This window comes from Mixophyes fleayi (genome assembly GCF_038048845.1).
Source record: "Mixophyes fleayi isolate aMixFle1 chromosome 4 unlocalized genomic scaffold, aMixFle1.hap1 SUPER_4_unloc_2, whole genome shotgun sequence".
Lineage (NCBI taxonomy): Eukaryota > Metazoa > Chordata > Amphibia > Anura > Limnodynastidae > Mixophyes > Mixophyes fleayi.
In genome coordinates, this window is record NW_027445888.1 from 384,840 (window position 1) to 403,595 (window position 18,756).

Below are 18,756 nucleotides of genomic sequence, written 5' to 3' on the forward strand. Positions count from 1 at the left end.
CGAACCCAAAACATTGCGGAAATCCGAATCCAAAACACAAAACACGAGACACCAAAAGTTGCCGGTGCACATCTCTAATGTGAACATGCCGAAAACAAAGACCTGGGAGAGGAGGAGTGGCTGCAGAGAACAGGGGGGGAATGGGACTGGTGAGAACAGGGGGGGGAGGGGGGCTGGAAATAAAAGGTGGGAGATGTAGTTGCAGTGTGGGGGACTTACCTGGCCGGGGCCGTCGTCATCCCTCGGGCGGCGGTTCCCTCAGTTCAGCCGGGACGGTGAGGCAATCAGGGCTCACCTCCCGGCCATTTCAAAAGGAAAAATGGCGGCGGGCCAATCCGGACCCGCCATGTCGTCACGTGGCATCGCGTCGACGCTACGTGATGACGTTAGCGCGGTGCCGACTATTTAAGTCGGCGCGCGCACCGCCATGTTGGTTAGTTCGTCGGCGGAGGGAGCAGGAAGAGGACGTGTCGCGGAGAGCTGCGGGATCAAGAACCGAAGAGAAGACAGCGGAGACCAGCAGTGGCAGCAGAGAGCCCTTGTTAGGGCTAAGAGCTCCTCTGCTGCCTGAAGACCGGCGGGATCAAAACAAGAAGCCGGCGGCAGAGCGTGGAAGCAGCGGCAGACGGGGAAGGAGTTCAGGAGAAGCTCCCCGAAGACAGCCCCAGGTAAGGCCTTTGCTAGGCAACTCCTCTCCCGGGTCCACGCCCGCAGCACACTAGATAGAGTCGGGCACTAGGCCCGTGGGCACAGTCGGGCACAAGGCCCATTGGCACCGTGAATTAGGGGCACAAGGCCCAGGGACCTGGGCACTAGGCCCCTTGCTATTTAGTGGGCCAGTAGGCCATAACTTTGATAAAGGGGACAAGCCCCTGTTAGTTAGACAGGGGGCGTAGAGCCCCAGGTGTACAAGGGCACAAGGCCCTTAGGTAGTTAGTGGCCTAGAGGCCATAGGAAGGCCACAGGGCCTGGTTAGGGGCTGGTAGCCCGTAGGCTATTAAGGGCACAAGGCCCTCAGTCAGTCAGGGAGGCCACAGGCTTCAGGCAGGGGCTAGGACTCCTAGGTAGCAGGGCACAAGGCCCTAGTTAGTGGGCTCAGAGCCCTGAGGTAGAGAGGGGGCTAAGGCCCATTAATCAGAGCATCAGGCTCTGTGTATCTGGGCAGAGGCCCATGGTGTGAAGGGCAGAAGGCCCTGGTGGTGATGAGGTAGAGGCGTGGGAGCCTCGTGAGTGTAGGCGCGGTCCTGTGTGAGGTGAGCACACGTGGTTAGGAGGTACAGTAGAGCGGAAGCTCCTGTGATGCTGTAGCAACCTGCTGGTTGGCTAACAGCGGTGTGCTCTGGTAAGTAGCTTACAAAGTACTGTATATTGTATTCTGTCTGTGAGGCGGGTATTGTTGAATTACAGTATTTTGGGTGTGCTATGTAATTGTGTCCAGGGTCAAGACGTCAGGCCCCCATTAAAGGTAGGCTCTTGTTCCTGTGGTTTCCTGTGCTAACCCGTGCTGTGGGGACAAGTGTAGTTACCAGCATACACATAGTCAGGGGAGAACACATGTAGTTTTCCTGTCCCTTAGGTCCCCAGGGTCACACTGGTACCCAGAGGGGGTGGCTGAGTGAGTTGGTGGCAGTGCAGCACACCTTGCGGCAGTTCCAGGGGCGGCCGTGGTTCTGATCAAGGGTCCTCAAGGCCGGTTCCGTGCAGGTGGACCTGTGGTTCCGGACGTAGGGACACGTGTGAGATACCCGAGTACAGGCAGTCGGGCGGTTCAGTTCGATCGGCTGTTCCGTGCGGCAGTCGGCCCGCGGGTTAGTGTGCTGTTCTACTGAGCCTCAGCCGGGCTTAAAGAACCAGTCCTTAGGGTCTGTGGGTGACCCCATAGCAAGAAGGCAGCTTCTTGGTACGACCTGGGTGAGGGGGGTTAGGAACCGCCCTCCGGTTTAGTCCGTGAACACCGGCTGGTGTTCCCCGTAGTGTGTAAGTGAGCAGTTCCGTTAGTGCACCACACCTAGTTAGTCATAGTGGTTTGACTTAGTTGCGTTGCCGACCATTAGAACGTTGTTAGGGTCGGGTCGCTGTTGTAGTCAGTCCAGTTTTGTGGGTGCCATTTTAGTCTCACTGAGAGCGTAGAGGGAGGCTGTGTGTTCTTGTCATCCGCAGGAGTCGGGAAGGGGCAGAGGAACCGGATCGGAAGTGGGAGTGTCCCGGTGAGTATCACGCTTGATTCCTCCTTTCGGTTAGGCCCTCACCGGCAGGTGTGTGAGGTACTCGAGGCGGGATTAGTCCTCGGACTAGTCTTGGCCTTCAGTGCCTGTAGTCCCCCGCGTCTTGGCAAGAACAAAGTGAGGAGGCGGCAAGTGAGCTAGGACTGACCGTGTCCTTGTTCTTTGCCGTAGTCTCGGACAGCTCTTACTTGGTAGGCTCAGTTTAACTGTGTTCTCCCTCTTAGGTGTTACCTGCAGGCGTCCGGAGAAACCCCAATCAGGGACCGAGGTAGGATCCAGTCATCCACGCGGATCGTGGTAGATTCGGAGGTATTAGGAGTTAGTCGCCCTGTGAGGCACATCTCCGATAGGGACCTTACAGCAGAGTACAGGGGGCTGGTGAGAGAGGGGGGTGAGGAGGCTTAAGAGACATGGGGGAGAAGGAGTGGCTGCAGACAACAGCAGAGAAATGGCACTGGTGAGAATAGGGAAGAGAGGGGCCTGGAGAAAACGGGGGGGGGGCTGAGGGCTATGAAGAATAGGGGGCTGGTGAGAATAAGAAGAGAGGGGGGTGAAGAGACCTGGGTGAGGAGGAGTGGCTGCAGAGAACAAGGGGGAGATACAACTGGTCATAACAGGAAGGGAGGCGGGGCTGGAGAAATGGGGGAGGTGGGATGAGAAGTGGCTGCAGAGAACAGAGGCTGGTGAGCATGGGGGGGAGGGGGAAGCTAAGACATGGGAGAGGAGGGGTGGCTGCAGAGAACAGGGGGGGGGGGAATGGGACTTGTGAGAATGGGGGAGAAGGGGCAACAAAGACCTGGGAGAGGAGGAGTGGCTGCAGAGAATGGGAGTGGTTGGGATTGGTGAGAACAATGGGGGAGAGGGGGCTGGAGATAATGGGGAGGGGGAGAAGTAGTTACAGAGTACAGGAGGCTGGTGAGAAAGGAGGGGGAAGGGGGCTGCAGAGACCGGGAGGAGGAGGAGCAGCTGCAGAGAGCAGGGGGGGGGGGAGTGGATGGAAAGAACATTAACACTATTCCCAAATAAATGTGAATAGTGTTAATGTCGGGGGTAAGGATAGGGCAGTCTTAATAGCATTATAGATGCCCGGGAAATGCCGAGAACTGGGGCCCTACCTAGACAGCCACTCACATCCTTATGTACAATTAGTACGTGTACGTTGTTTTTGTCAAGGTCAAGATATGTATTCGTATCAGCAAGATCGCATGTAAAGATAACAGCAGACACTGAGGTGATTAGTACACCTAAATGTTTTAATAAAGAGGATTTGAAGGTTCTGAATAAATCTCTCGGAATAATATACTGAAAAGTTGAAAAGCCTATGGGGCCCCTATGCTTGTGGGGTTCCCGGGCAACTGCCAGCGTGCCTATGCATTAAGACGGCTCTGAGTGAGGATAGTTCTACATAAGAAATGGAAATGCTATTAATCTAATTTTGGGGTTGGTTTGGAGGAAGGAGGCTATTTATTAACACTATTATTTTCATGTCAGACTGGTTAGGGGGATAGAGGAAAGAGGCCTTATTATTAAACGTGAGTGCTATTAATTTAATGTTGGGGTTATATGGGGGGAAATAGACTTATTTATTAATTGTGAATGCTATTAATTAAATTCTGGGGCTGACTGGGTGGAAGGAGGTTGGTTTAGGGGCAGGGTGGCATATAGTGTTCACTCACTACTCAGCTTTCCATGAGGTGAATAATAACTCTCTTACAAACAAGACTCCAACATTCTAGGATCCACCAAGCAGCAATATAGCTTAAGGCACCAGTAGCAGCACCATGTAGTGAAAGCTACAGGAACAGGTAGAACAGTGAAGCACGAGTGGTCTTGAGAGAGCTAGACACAGCCCTACTGTAGGGGGTGGGGGGCAGTATTCTCTCTTGCCAGGGGCACTAAAATATCTAGTTACGGCTCTGCAAGCATGGTCTGGGGAAAGGCTCCTTGGTAATGTAGTGGTTCTGCATACGTTAACATTATGTTACTGATTCAATTACAATACATGTATTTTAATGTTATTTTATGCTTTTTATAAAACAAGCATCCTATTTTTTACATTTCTTGACAATTTAGTCTCCTGTAGACCTTACTTATATTATAAGAGAAGAGAATGTTCTGCTGAGTAATAATAAAACAGGATGAATAGTTAATGGAAGAAAAGAAACATTCCCTGACCGGGAATCGAACCCGGGCCGCGGCGGTGAGAGCGCCGAATCCTAACCACTAGACCACCAGGGAAGTTACTTCTTTTGTCTTTGCTGGAGCTCTGGCCTGGTTACTGATTTTGTCTCTTCCAACCTTGATCTGCTATTTAACGTATGCTTTTGTGATAACACTCAACAGTTTAAAATATGTTTTACTTGTGAGAAGATGCAAGGAGAAAATGAATGGAGATTCTGTACCGTATTGACTGGCAAGGGGTGAAGCACCTCGTATGAATTTGCTCCTAACATTCTAAGGGAAAAGTCACTCAAGGGTTAAACTAGGAACTCAGTGGGATATAATTTCATAATGTTGGTTTAATCTTTACTGTGTGCCATGTGAACATATCACATAGTTGCCTACTCTCCCGGAATGTCCCGGAGACTCTCAAATTTTTGTGAGCTCTCCCGGACTCTCGGGAGGGCAGGGCAACCTTTCGAATTCCTGCCAGGTGTGTTGGTGAAGTGGGTGTGGGTGGGGCTAATAGTGTCATCCTGACACCCCGACACCTGCTATAATAGGTCAAACTTGGTTTTGTATAGATAGGGGGCGTGGCATAATGATGTGATTAGCATGACCACACCCCCAAGACACAGCTAGGTTTGGAGATCTCCCGGAGGTCGGTGTGATCTCCAAAGTTGGCAAGTATGACATAATTTCAGTGTTTCATTAATTCCCAGGCCCGACTCCCAGGAGCCAGAATAGTAAAGGGGTATAGGAATGAAGCACTCCCCAACTTAATAACTCCCCAAGTAGGTGTCTCTTCGTGTATTCACTCCTTCTGAGCAGGGCCGGATTTACCGCTAGGCAACCTAGGCACCTGCCTAGGGCCTAGCGGCTCTCGGGGGGCACAGCTGGGGGGGACAGGAGTAATTTTAAAAAAAAAAAATTTGACTCGCGGCTGCCCCCCCCCACTCGTGCAGGGGTGGGGTGCCGCAAATCGGGGGAGGGGGGGTCGGGTGCAGCGAATCGGGTCCCGGCAGCCTCTTCTCCTCTCAGTGTCTCAGTGATAGAGAGGAGGAGAGGCTGCCGGGACCCGACGAACGATCACGTGACTCTTTCTTTTTTTTTTTTTTCTACATCTGGACTGACGGAGGAGGAGCAGCGCGCAATAGAAAGGTAAGTAAAACAAGGGACATAAGTGGTGATGGTGAAGGGGCACAGAAGTGGTGATGGTGAAGGGGCACAGAAGTGGTGATGGTGAAGGGGCACAGAGGTGGTGAAGGGCACAGAGATGGTGATTGGCACAGAAGTGGTGATGGTGATTGGCACAGAAGTGGTGATGGTGAAGGGCACAGAGGTGGTGATGGTGAAGGGCACAGAGATGGTGATTGGCACAGAAGTGGTGATGGGCACAGAGGTGGTGATGGTAAAGGGCACAGAGGTGGTGATGGTGAAGGGCACAGAGGTGGTGATGGTGATTGGCACAGAGGTGGTGATGGTGAAGGGCACAGAGGTGGTGATGGTGAAGAGGCACAGAGGTGGTGATGGGCACAGAGGTGGTGACGGTGAAGGGCACAGAGGTGGTGATGGTGAAGAGGCACAGAGGTGGTGATGGTGATTGGCACAGAAGTGGTGATGGTGAAGGGCACAGAGGTGGTGATGGTGAAGAGGCACAGAGGTGGTGATGGTGATTGGCACAGAAGTGGTGATGGTGAAGGGCACAGAGGTGGTAATGGGCACAGAGGTGGTAATGGGCACAGAGGTGGTGATGGTGATTGGCACATTGGTGGTGATGGTGATTGGCACAAAGGTGGTGATGGTGATGGGCACAGAGGTGATGGGGAAAGGGCACATGTGATATTGTGAAGGGGCAAAAGTGACAATGAAGGGGCACAGTGTGATGATAGAGGGACAAAAGTGACAAGAGCACATACTTGGATTTATGCGTATTATTTTTGCAAACAACTTAAGTAAGTATTTCTGCCCTGACTTCAATATTTATTATGTTGTTTTGACCCAACTACTTAAAAAAACGGGACTGCTTGGTAATTATTTAGGGGTGCCTTTTTCTGCAGCAGGGTGGCCTTGCTCTTTTCACATGTTAGGTACGCCCCCAAAGATGCAAGCCACGCCCTCACCTCCTTTGGCGGCACATGCTTTCATATCTACTTAACTATAGGGGTATATGGTAGGCATGCGGCGGCACATGCTTTCACTTCTACGTAACTATAGGGGTATATGGTAGGCTGCAAAAATATAGTGCTATGGATTGTTTCAGGGAGGGGGCCCAAAAACAGTATCCTGCCTAGGGCCCCATGAGGTCTAAATCCGGCTCTGCTTCTGAGAACATGGGAATTAAGAGGTGTTTAAAAAGACTGTATTCATAACAGTGTGGATTTCTATATGCTTGACAGTGCTGGCTGGAGGTTACAGATTCTGCAGGACTGTTTTGAAATAGACATCGCTGTTATCTGGTGCAGAAAGGAATCTGTTCACTATCGTGTACCCGCAATAAGAGGGCTGATGATTGCTAAAACAAATTTCATGTTTACCAGAGCAAAGATTGAGGAATCTTAGAACTGTCCCTGTATTACTGCAAAGCTGTGTCAGCAAAAAAATGTCCGCTGCTTGTATGTGTAAAGTTTCCTTCCTGTGTATTTTGTTACTGTGGCTGGGTTCCCCTCACCTCCCACATGGTCAAGATGACTTCTGCAGCATCCATTGGGGTAATACATGATGCTTCTGTGCCAAATGGATTAAATCTCAGCACTAGGGGATTAAAGATGTATTAAAGGGATATTTATTCATTTATATGTAAACATTTAATGTATGGGCACTGTGGCTCCGTTTAGTAACCAGCGTGCAGTGCCAGAAAGTGTTAAGTCCCGGCGCTGGGAGTGTAAATGTATTTATTTTCATATTGTTCATGTATTGATTTATGAAGTAATATATCATGTTGGAAGAAGCTTATTTCTGTAAGAAAGGAACTCCCATGCTAATTACGTCTTTCATCTCAGAGTGACCAACATATCTTTTTAGTCTGAATGCACAGCAGGGGATCGTTACCTTTCTATCCTGTGTAGTTTTTCATCCTGTGTCTTAGAACCTGTCTGAATAATGGAACAGGAAGTGATTTGGGAAAGCTCAGATTGATGTAAATGAGTGGGAGTGGGTAGGTATTCTTGATAGTAATTTTGGTGAGCCCTCTGAAATCGTTGCACAGCCGTAAGCTCCTATCTTTCTTGGAGATGAAAAAGAATCCAGCCCCGGCTGGAGACTTAGAAGGCCTCAGGAAGCCTTTCTTCAGATTTTCCTCAACATAGCTCTCCATAGCCTTGGTCTCAGGAGCTGACAGAGCGTACAGTCTTCCCTAAGGAAGGGGGAGCTGCTCAGAGACAGGTTGCAGGTTAGGAAAGTGGATGAGCAAGATGAACTCCATTGGATGATCTCTCCTCTGCTCCAATCGATGAGAGGATTATGGAGATAGAGCTAAAGATGACCCAGAATGAGCGGAACAGAAGGCCGATTCTGTCTTCACTTCTTTCCTTAATGTATTGATAGATTTTGATGGAGAGTTGCATAAGTTGTCTGGCGAGGGATACTGCACAAAGTAGTCCTTAATCTGCTCAGAGTGACAGAGACTGAACTGACTACAGAGAGCAGGTCTATTCCATTCACTGTCGGTGGCCCAGCATCTGAATTCCACACCATATTCCTCTGCAGTTCGATGCCCCTGTTACAGGAATCTCAGGGGGGTTTTGGTTGAGGCCACTCGATCTGGGTCATCATATAACAACCCTGAGGCATTAAAAAAAGTGTCCACAGTTTGAGTGCAGGACTACTTGAACTAACCCTGAAGGCCCAAGTCTGTGGGTCTCCTTGAAGAAGGAGATCACAATCCCCACTGTCTGTTTCTCCGAACCTGAAAAGCAAGGCCTAAATAAAATTTGCAACTTTCCTTGAAATTATGAAATAGTTTCCATTCCCCAAAGAAGCGATTCTGGAGATTTAATTTGGGTTCTGCATCTGGCGCTAGTGTTGCCAGAGAGGACTTGGATGCTTCTTCTTGCACTGTTAAGCGAAGTGAGAGTTCCTGAACCACTTGGGACAAAGTCTGGATATGACCAGCAAGGAATTGGGCTGGACTAGGCTGACAGGTATCCATCGGAACAAAATCCTCCAATAAACTTTTAATACGCTGGTTGTAATGTTACGGCTCCCTAGTAACTATCATAAGCTTTTAGAACTAACGGTAGAGGTCTTCACCTATAGCAACCGCCTTTCCCATAGGGTTAGATGCACTCAAAGGTACTCAGATGCTCCCAGGACTTATCTCAACGTAGTAAGTGTTTATGAGCAGCAACTGGGAACACAGAGATAGGAGACAGGTGGTCAGGCAACACGGTATAGGGCTATCCAGAAACAGCAAGAGGTCGTGGGTCAGTAGCGAGCAGGGAGCATCACAAAGCAGGACAAAAGGTCAGGACTGGCAGCAAGCAAGGATAATCCAGAAAACAAAGCCAAAGTGTCAGAATACAGCAATACGCAATTTGTAGCCAGATCTATATACCCGGGTACAAATTTGCCCCACAGTAACTTTTAACCTCTCCTGCTAGGTAGAACAATTAACCATGAATGTTTAAAATGTTTTTGTACACAAACAAACACAGGATTTAACGATACAAGTCACAGAAGAGGTAAATGAGAGGAGAGAAGCGACATGCAGCTGCTCGGTGTGAGCTAAAGATGGCGACTCCGCTGTGTGTAGTGACACAATGGTCGAAAGTCTGCCCAAATGGACGATTGTCGCCTCATTTGGTTGGTCGTACCGTTAAATATTTGCATTCCAATCTCGTTTCCGTTCTGTAGTGTGTATAAACTTCCGGCCGATCCACGACAATCCTCCAATACTTCCTCGACCTGTGGGGCGTGTGTATGTAAATTTGTGATGTCTGTACCAGTCCCACGTGCAGGGCCGGATTAACCATAGGGCTAACTGGGCTACAGCCCAGGGGCCTATGGCATCCAGGGGGCCCTTGAAAGTGCTCAGCAGCAGTATTGATTGGTCGGGGGCGGATGCGCCCCGGCGCGATGAGTGCTGCTGAGCACTTTCACTGCGGTCCTTCCCCGGCAAGCTGTAGTCTCCTTACTGAGGAGATCTCGTGAGTCTCACTCTCACGAGACCTCCTCAGTAAAGAGCTTACAGCGTGCCGGGGAAGGAGGTAAGTGCCGGGGGGGGGGCATTCAGCTCGGATCACGGGGAGGGCCCTCACGGGGAATGGAGGCCCCTTAGCCCAGTTCCCTTAGCCCAGGGCCTCCTTTCCCTTAATCCGGCACTGCCCACGTGGTGTGGTATCCGCACATTACAGGCTTGTGTTTTGTATAGATGTATAATGCACCTGTCTGGCTGCAGACCATTACACGTGTATAAAGCACGTGTGTTATTACCCTTTGCATCTATGTTGGGAATCTAATCATATTTACCTTTATAAACTTTAACCTTATAAACTATTAAAGTTATAAAGTCATATTAACCTTTATTAACTAATATTTGTAAAATACCACCGTCTATGTTTAAGACCATCAATAAAAATACTGAATATGCAGTAGATTCATATAACTGCTCTGAAACTGCATTAGAAATATGGTATGTCATACCACTGACTTGTGGACAATGAGGTGCTTTGGAGGTGGTGTTGGCAATGTCTTATTTAACTTCCTTAATAACTAACTTATTCAAAAGATTCAAATTTCCTGTTCATTCTCTCTATGCCATTTCCACATTCTTAAACAGCTATGGTTCCAGTTGTAATGCGTTTCTCTCTCTGATAAACTATTATTTATTTATGGAAATTATTTATTTTCATAAAAAAATATCAGAAACAGATATTTTGGAGAGTAAAAGAAGGAATGTAAACAACATATTTTTAATTAAGATTGATAAAGATAGACTGATAGCCAAAAAAAAACAAAAAAAACAATCGTCCCTGGGTGGGCTTGAACCACCAACCTTTCGGTTAACAGCCGAACGCGCTAACCGATTGCGCCACAGAGACTACTGTAAGAGACGAATTGAAAGCACCATTCTTAATGACATACTGTAATACAGAAAACAATAAAATGCTATAATATGGTGATGTACAGCGTTCATGAGAAACTTATCTGCATGAGCAGCAGGAGATCACGTCAAAAGGACATATGTCAGCCTTAAGGACACAGCTGCTGCGAGTTACACAACAAGCAAACATCTGATGTGTGGGCTCTTTATGCAGACAGAACAAGCAAAATATTGACACAAAGACAATAACAATAGCGAAGTGAGTAGAATAAAAATCATATGCAATGAAAATAATCCGGTAAAGCACAAGTTCCACCAAGCTGTACATATATACTGCAAACGGCCGGGTAAAAGCACCTGAACTACTTCGACAGCTTAGACAGCACTAGTGAAGCCTACTTCGGTAATAAAACAGAGCACTGCTTTTTCATCTACTATGGATAAGAGAGTACCATGGCCCGGGAATACATACACAAGCAGAGTGGCGCAGCGGAAGCGTGCTGGGCCCATAACCCAGAGGTCGATGGATCGAAACCATCCTCTGCTATGGTTTTTTTTTTTTTCAGAATTTATTTTTTTTATTGTGAAAAAAGGCTAATTATTCCTGCAAATTAACTGTATCATACATAGAAGCTCTATGGAAGGTTTTATACAATGCAGTGAATTAACACTGAATATGGCACATGCGTTGAACTCACACATTTGAGCTACATGCGATAGAACCACTACATCGTGACTGAAATGAACAAGTGAAGCTAATTAAATTAACTTAAATCAATGATGATTGGTGATTGTGATCACTCGAGTAATTTTGATTGTTTGTAAGTCCAAACTGTTGCATATACAGTGACATTATAAATGAAAACAAATTATCAAAGTAGAAGGAGATTACAAAACACCAATGGGTGTTATATACTATTCTAGCACTATATCATGTATCAAAACGTGGACAAATGTATGTGTGTAAAAGTCCAAGTATTTAATGTAAGTCTCCTGCACAGATTTTCAATGAAGATGAGACTGGTGATATAACAGCATAAGTATCAACAGCAAATACCGATTAGTTCATTTAGTTTGTTATTTCTACGCTGGATGAAAATTTAAGAGAGGAGTTAAAACGTCTGTATAGCCCTACTTCACTTTATCTACATCATGCATGCAAGCTCACTATGAAATTAACCATATCATAATGTTTTTATACAACGCAGCCAACTTTACCACGTGTCATAAAGGCAAAGACCTTTAAGATGAGCCTGCGCTGACCCAACGCGGAACGCTAAGTCATCTGATGCTAATTAAATTGCTTCAGGTCAGTCGTGCTCAAGTGATAGTTGTAGCAGAGTCCAAAAACGTATATCGTGTGTATAATTTTAATAAAGGTATAATTACAAGCAATTTAAAAAATCCAGACATTACAAAATAAGAATCACTGCTCAAACTGCAAGATATGCTCTGCAAAGACAATTGTATTGCACACATTTTACAATATATCTTCCCTGGTGGTCTAGTGGTTAGGATTCGGCGCTCTCACCGCCGCGGCCCGGGTTCGATTCCCGGTCAGGGAATGATTCTTTTATTGTTATGAAATTATTAAAACTGTTAAGTATGAATAGACACGTTTCAGTCATTGTTTTCTTTCACTTTTAAATCTGTTTTACAATTTGTATTTATTAGGTTTAATAATCACGGTTGGACATTGTTTCTTGGGGACTAATAAATAAACCATGAAATGTCCAGATCACATAAAGTTAACAGTGGCCTGATGCACCAGTTCCTCCCATCAGAATATTATTATTATTATTATTATTATCGTTTATTTGTAGGGCGCCACAAGGTTTCCGCAGCGCCGCACATAGTACAAACAGTAGACTATACAGTAGACTATACAGGGTAGAACAGTACAGAACAATAAACACACAGTACCAGTACTTCAGAAACTCCGGGAGGGCAGATACAGTAGAGACGGACCAGAAGAACAGGTATGGAGACTGGAGGGAAGAGGGCCCTGCTCATTCGAGCTTACATCCTAAGGGAGGGTAAACAAAGTCAGGCACAAAGGGAGCCAGTGAATCAAAGGGGAGAGAGATGAGGGGTCAAGGTAGGATGAGCAGAACAGATGAGAGGTTAAATGGATGGTTGGTAGGCCTTGAGGAACAGGTGAGTTTTAAGTGCCCGTTTGAAGGAGCACAGATTGGGAGAGAGACGGATGGAGCGAGGGAGGTCGTTCCAGTGAAGGGGGGCAGCACGGGAGAAGTCTTGGATTCGAGAGTGGGAAGAGGTGATCAGTGTGGAGGAGAGGCGGCGATCATTGGCTGAGCGCAGGGAGCAGACAGGAGTGTGAATGGAGAGGAGGTTAGAGATATAAGGGGCAGTAGACTGGGAGAGAGCCTTGTAAGGGGTGGTAAGGAGTTTAAAAAGGATTCTGTAGGGGAAGGGGAGCCAGTGTAAGGCGAGACAGAGTGGAGAGGCGGAGGAGGAGCGGTGTGAGAGGAAGATGAGTCTTGCAGCCGCATTGAGTATAGAGCGAAGGGGGGCAAGGTGGGAGTGGGGGAGGCCAGTAAGGAGAAGGTTGCAGTAGTCGAGGCGGGAGATGATGAGAGCATGGATGATGGTTTTGGTGGCATCCTGAGAGAGAAAGGGACGGATGCGGGCAATGTTGCGGAGTTGGAAGCGACGGGCTTGGGCGAGGGATTAAATGTGGGGGGCAAAAGAGAGAGAGGAGTCAAGAGTGACACCCAGGCAGTGGAGTTGGGTGACAGAGGAGATAGTGGAGTTATTGACAACGATAGAGAGATCGTGGTGGGATTGGAGTCTGGGCGGAGGAAAGACAATAAGTTCAGTTTTTGAGATGTTAATTTTAAGAAAGCGTGAGGACATCCAGGAAAAGATAGCTGAGAGGCAGTCAGTCACACGAGAGAGGAGGGAGGAGGAAAGATCAGGAGAAGTCTGGTCTGGTAGAGTGGGTGAAAGAGAGGCCCCCATAGGAGAGAGCGGCAGGAGAGGCAGTATCAGAAGAAGTGAGCCAGGTTTCAGTGATGGCGAGGAGATTGAGAGAGTTGGAGATGAAGAGGTCATGGATGGAGGACAATTTGTTACGGACGGACCTGGAGTTCCAGAGGGCACACGAAAAAGGGAGGGAGGGACGAGGGGAGATGTGGATGAGATTATCGGGGTTGAAGGAGCGAGGGGGATGGGACCGTGAGAGATAGGTCTGGGGGAGAGGATGTGTATAGGAAAGGAGCGAGGCGGCATGATGAGAGACAGGGGACAGAGAGGAATAAGAGAATGGCCAGAGGAGGCAGGGGAGGGGTGAGGGAGAGACGCAGAGGGAGGGCAGCAAAAGGGAAATTGGAATAAAATACAATAAAATGCAATGAAATAAAATAAAATACAGTTGAATGAGCTTAAACTAAAACATGGGTTAAGGCAATCAATGGTAAGTTGAAATGAGAAATATATGGTGAGGGACCAGGTGTAGAGGTACCATGCATTGAAGAAGGAGACCTCAGGAACCAGGCGATTTCAGGTAGATCACGGGTAGTGATCGTCACAGCGACAGTGAGTGGAAGGGACCAGAGTTCAGACGAGACGAGAGATCCGGAGAGAATGTGGGTCCAGGGTGCAGGTGATCCAGGATCGGTGAGGGAGGTCCAGGGAGCAGGAGAGTGAAGAGTTCAAGTGGACCAGGGCCAAAAGGGCTAGGTGGAGTTCAGGTAGGCCAAAGGGACAAAGGCAAGTCCAGAGTTCAAGTGGGCCAATAGGACTAGGTGGGTCCAGAGTTTAGGTGGGCCAAAAGGACTGGGTGCAGAATAAAGGTCCAGAGTAGAGGTGGGCCAAAAGGACTAGGTGGGTCCTGAGTAAAGGTGGGCCAGAAGTATTAGGGGGTCCAGAGAACAGATGAGCCGATATGACTAGGTCTGGGCCCAAGATGGTGGCAGCGTGTCCGTGTGAGGACCGGGGGGGGGGGGGGGGTTGTGCACAGAGGCAAACAGGGAGACCGAGAGAGGTCTAGTGGTGGGGCAGTGAGCAGAGGAAACCCAGTGGGAGAAGGGCGCAGAGGCGAGGGAGGCTGGGAGGGCAAGAGAGGGCTAGTGGTGGACGGTAGGCAGAAAGGGAAACCGACTAACCAGCAGAGAGAAGGCAGCGTGGTGATTTCAGTTTAGCAGCGGGTGCAAAGCAGCGAGGAGAGCGGCATCCATGGGGCGCAGGAGACGGTGTCAGGAGGAGCAGGACACACGCGATGAGGGATGGAGGCTGGAGACACGCGGTGAGGGATGGAGGCTGGAGACATCATCTGGAGCAGCGTGGAGACCCGACTGGAGCTACAGGAGACAGCAGCCCGACGGAGACAGCAGCGGAGGGAGAAGGAGGAGTAGCGGGGCACCAGAGAGGCAGACCAGAGGACGCAATGGAGAGAAGACCAGACGATGCAGCGTGGAGGCCAGAGACAGCGTCAGGCAGGAGCCGGAGGAGTTTAGAGACTGTATTCTCTGTCTCTGCTCTAATCAGCCTGTGACTACACCCTGCTCTCTCCCTCTGTCAAATGGCGATGGATTGCTGTGGAGGCGTGTATTTATAATCTTCAAGTATCGCGAGAACCGAGCCCCGAGATCCGACGACGTCACAATGACGTTCGGCCTACTCGGCTCGGTACTCGGATACCCAAAGTTTGGGTGGGTTTGGTTCTCGGGGAACCGGACCCGCCCATCTCTACTTATCACCCAGGCAAATATCCATTTATCATAATAAATGAGTTTATAAGGGATTAAAATGAGTATTCACAGTGGAAAAAGTAATATAGGGAAATAACAGGTAAATACAGGCACAGAAATTATAACACTCTCAAGCAAGGATTTAATTAATCATACTACAGTCGTTGCAACGATAACACACCAGGTATATGGCACTGTACTGGCCTCTCAATGGCCATCCCTGGGTATCCGATCTTGTGTCAATGATGCAGTGGAGGCTCTCTGCCTGTTTCCTGTCAGAAGGGGTCCTGAATTATTATCACTCCGCTTTTGGTAGACACACAGATCCACAAAACTAGCAAGGATGAAGGAAAGGACTTACTGGTCCTTACCTTCCTTCTGTCGTACTCCAATCTTTAGTTAGTCGAGCGGGAGTCGTAGCCCACACCAGCCCTGGCACTCCTTTCTTTAGGTTGCACACTACAGGCTGGTCCCTAAAGCTGATTCTTATGTGGTCCCATCTTCCAGGTTCCAAGACTTATTGCTACTAGATTTCTGGACAGGCTCATCCTGATTTTCTGGCCTGGATCAATCTTCAGGCGCTGCCCCTCTTCTTCAGGACCTCCTGAAAGAATTACCTCCTGAAAAGCAGCATAATTACTGGGGGTATGGGGCCAGCCAGACACTGTTTCAAGAAGTAATCCTTGGACTGCTGAGGCTGCAGATTCTATGGATGACCGTCACGTCCTCTAAACTTCAGCTGGGCTTCTCGAAGCCTTCCCTGAGTAGCGGTAGTGGATTGAACTCAAGCAGGCTTTTCTCACTGCAAAAATTGTGCCCATGGTTGCTATAGCTCTTTTGTAGACCCAGGACTAGTTCCAGCATGGTTAAATACCACTCATAAGGCATGGTTACAGCAGACAATTTCGTTTGTCATTAACAATACGTTGGAGAACATATTCTGGGAATATCTAATGGGAGGGAATTCTGGTGGGCTTAGCCATTATTGTTGGTTCCGGTATTCACCATCTCTAATTTGGAAATCTGGAGGGCGACCAGGGTTAAAAAGTATAGTCCGTAGAGTCTATACTCTGTGAGAAATGAGCAACAATACTGGCAGTGTTCTAGGTGCACCTTGTTTCGATATACATAGCCAATCCAATTATTGTGGGGCTTGAATCCACTCTTCTTACTGTGAGGCTAATATTCCCTCTTACATATGGTGGTGCTGAGACATACTACTGGTTTACTGTGGGGCTGGGCCTACTCCAATTATGGTGGGGATAAAGCCTGGTAATACTCAGTGAGGCCATCTCGCTGTACTTCCCCGTTCTTGGGACAAAGCCCAATATTTCGCACTGCTGGTGGGAAAAAGGACCTTCACTCAGTCGACATTTAGGCAGACCATATTGTCATGTTACCGGGTTATCCCTGTGGAAACCACTGGAAAGTATGCCCATGGGCAACCACCCCCCACTCAGCCAACTAGCCTTAGCGTATTGCCTGGATCACTGCCGATCTCAGTGGGGCTAGTACCGATCAGAGCCGGATTAAGTCCACATGGGGCCCTAGGCAAGATACTGATTTGGGGGCCTCCTTCATCAATCCACATCACTCTATTTACTTACCCTATATACACGGATCATTATACAGAGGTCACACATACATTACACACCTGATACGCACTGACCACCAGGGCCGGACTGGCCATCTGGCACTTCTGGCAAATGCCATAAGGGCCGATGGTCCGAGCAGTCAGTGCACTGTGCACGGACACTTCTTGGTGGCTGGCTCCTCCCCAGGAACCAGCCACATGACGGGATGCGTGCGCGCAGCACATTCATATCTGTACAGGTCCTGCAAGGCAGCTGTCGAAGAGCGGGCAGAAGGCAGAAACAGATAGATAGAAAAGAAGATGAGAAGGTAAGTATACAAAATGGGAGGGGGTGGAGAGAAGAAGAAGGATGCCACACAGAAAATGAGGGGAGGGGGGAGAAGAGGAAGGGTGTCACACCGAAAACGGGGGGATAATATGATTTGGGCCACTACTGTGTGGCATAATATGATTTGGGGGCACTATTGTGGCATGATATCAACTGGGGGAACTATTGTGGCATAATATCAACTTGGGGCACTACTGTGTGGCATTATATGATTTTGGGGCACTATTGTGGCATAATATCAACTGGGGGCACTATTGTGGCATAATATCAACTTGGGGCACTACTGTGTGGCATAATATGATTTTGGGTCACTATTGAGGCATAATATCAACTGGGGGCGCTTTTGTAGCATAATATGATTTGGGGCACTATTGTGGCATAATATGATTTTGGGGCACTTCTGTGTGGCATATGATTTAGGGGCACTACAGTGTGTTATAATATGATTTTGGGGCACTACTATGTGGCATAATATGATTTGGGGGCACTATTGTGCATAATATCAACTGGGGGCACTATTGTGCATAATATGATTTGGGGGCATAATATCAACTTGGTGTACTACTGTGTGGCATAATATGATTTGTGGGCACTATTGTGGAATAATGTCAACTGGGCACTTTTGTGGCATAATATGATTTGGGGGCACTATTATGGCATTATGATTTTGGGGCACTATTGTGGCATAATATGATTTGTGGGCACTACTGTATGGCATAATATCAATTAGGGGCATGTACTCAGGCATGAGGGAAGAAGAATGTTAATATAATGTGGGAGGCACGCTATTAATTTAATGCTGTAGTTTAGGTGCTATTGGTGCTAATTTATTTGTGTGGTGATGTGGGTCAATTTAATTTATTATTGGGGCCTAGCAATTTATGATGGGATAATTGGACCTTTAATTTAATGCTGGGGTGGTTTGGGGGCTATTAATTGAAAGTGGGGCTGGAAAAAAATGTCTATTTATTAAATGTGAATATGAATTATTTAATGGCAGTAAATGTTGGGGCTGGAGGGAGGCCTAATTATAAAATATGGGTGGTATTGATTAAACACCAGGGCTGGTTGGAGTTTTCTAAATTACATGTACCCATTTCTTTTCCAAATAGGGCCTCCAACATTTCAGTATCCAGACAAGCAGCAACTGAACTAAAGACACCAGCAGCCACAGGTGGTAAAAGTGACAAGACAGGTAGGAGCATACTTGCCTACTTTGGGCAAGTTCTTTCCGGGAGAGGGGCATGACTGTAGAGGGCGGGAGGGGGTGTGGTCAAATGCTTCATTTTGGCAGCAAATCGCCTCATTTTGGGACAGCACTAGTGGGATGCGGGAGATTTACCAACTCTCCCGGGAGTCCGGGAGAATTTCGGGAGTCTCCCGGACAATCCGGGAGAGTTGGCAAGTATGGGTAGGAGAGAGCAGTACAGTCTGCCAACTGTCCTGAATCTGATGGGGAAGTCCTGAATTTTGGTGGCTGTCTTGTTTAGTGAGATTTGGTCCAACTACAAGGACAGTAGGGAGGTATGTCCCGCTTCACACTGTACTGCTTGTGAAGGCAGAGCTGCGTGCAACTAACAGTAGTGCACACAGTATTGCCTGTGTATTTGTCTAACATTTGCCTAAAATGATAACCATGTTGCATAATAGGGGCCCCCTGTCTCAAATACCCCGGCCCCTCCGAGCGTTAATCC

General features: G+C 48.0%; 3 non-coding genes across 3 annotated transcripts; 1 reads left to right on the top strand and 2 right to left on the bottom strand.

The window, feature by feature from the left end:
* Positions 1 to 4,391: 4,391 nt before the first annotated feature.
* Positions 4,392 to 4,463, bottom strand: TRNAE-CUC (transfer RNA glutamic acid (anticodon CUC)). The gene has a single exon. It is a non-coding gene; the product is annotated as a tRNA-Glu (tRNA).
* Positions 4,464 to 10,352: 5,889 nt separating this feature from the next.
* Positions 10,353 to 10,426, bottom strand: TRNAN-GUU (transfer RNA asparagine (anticodon GUU)). Its single transcript has one exon. It is a non-coding gene; the product is annotated as a tRNA-Asn (tRNA).
* Positions 10,427 to 11,921: 1,495 nt separating this feature from the next.
* Positions 11,922 to 11,993, top strand: TRNAE-CUC (transfer RNA glutamic acid (anticodon CUC)). The gene has a single exon. It is a non-coding gene; the product is annotated as a tRNA-Glu (tRNA).
* Positions 11,994 to 18,756: the final 6,763 nt, after the last annotated feature.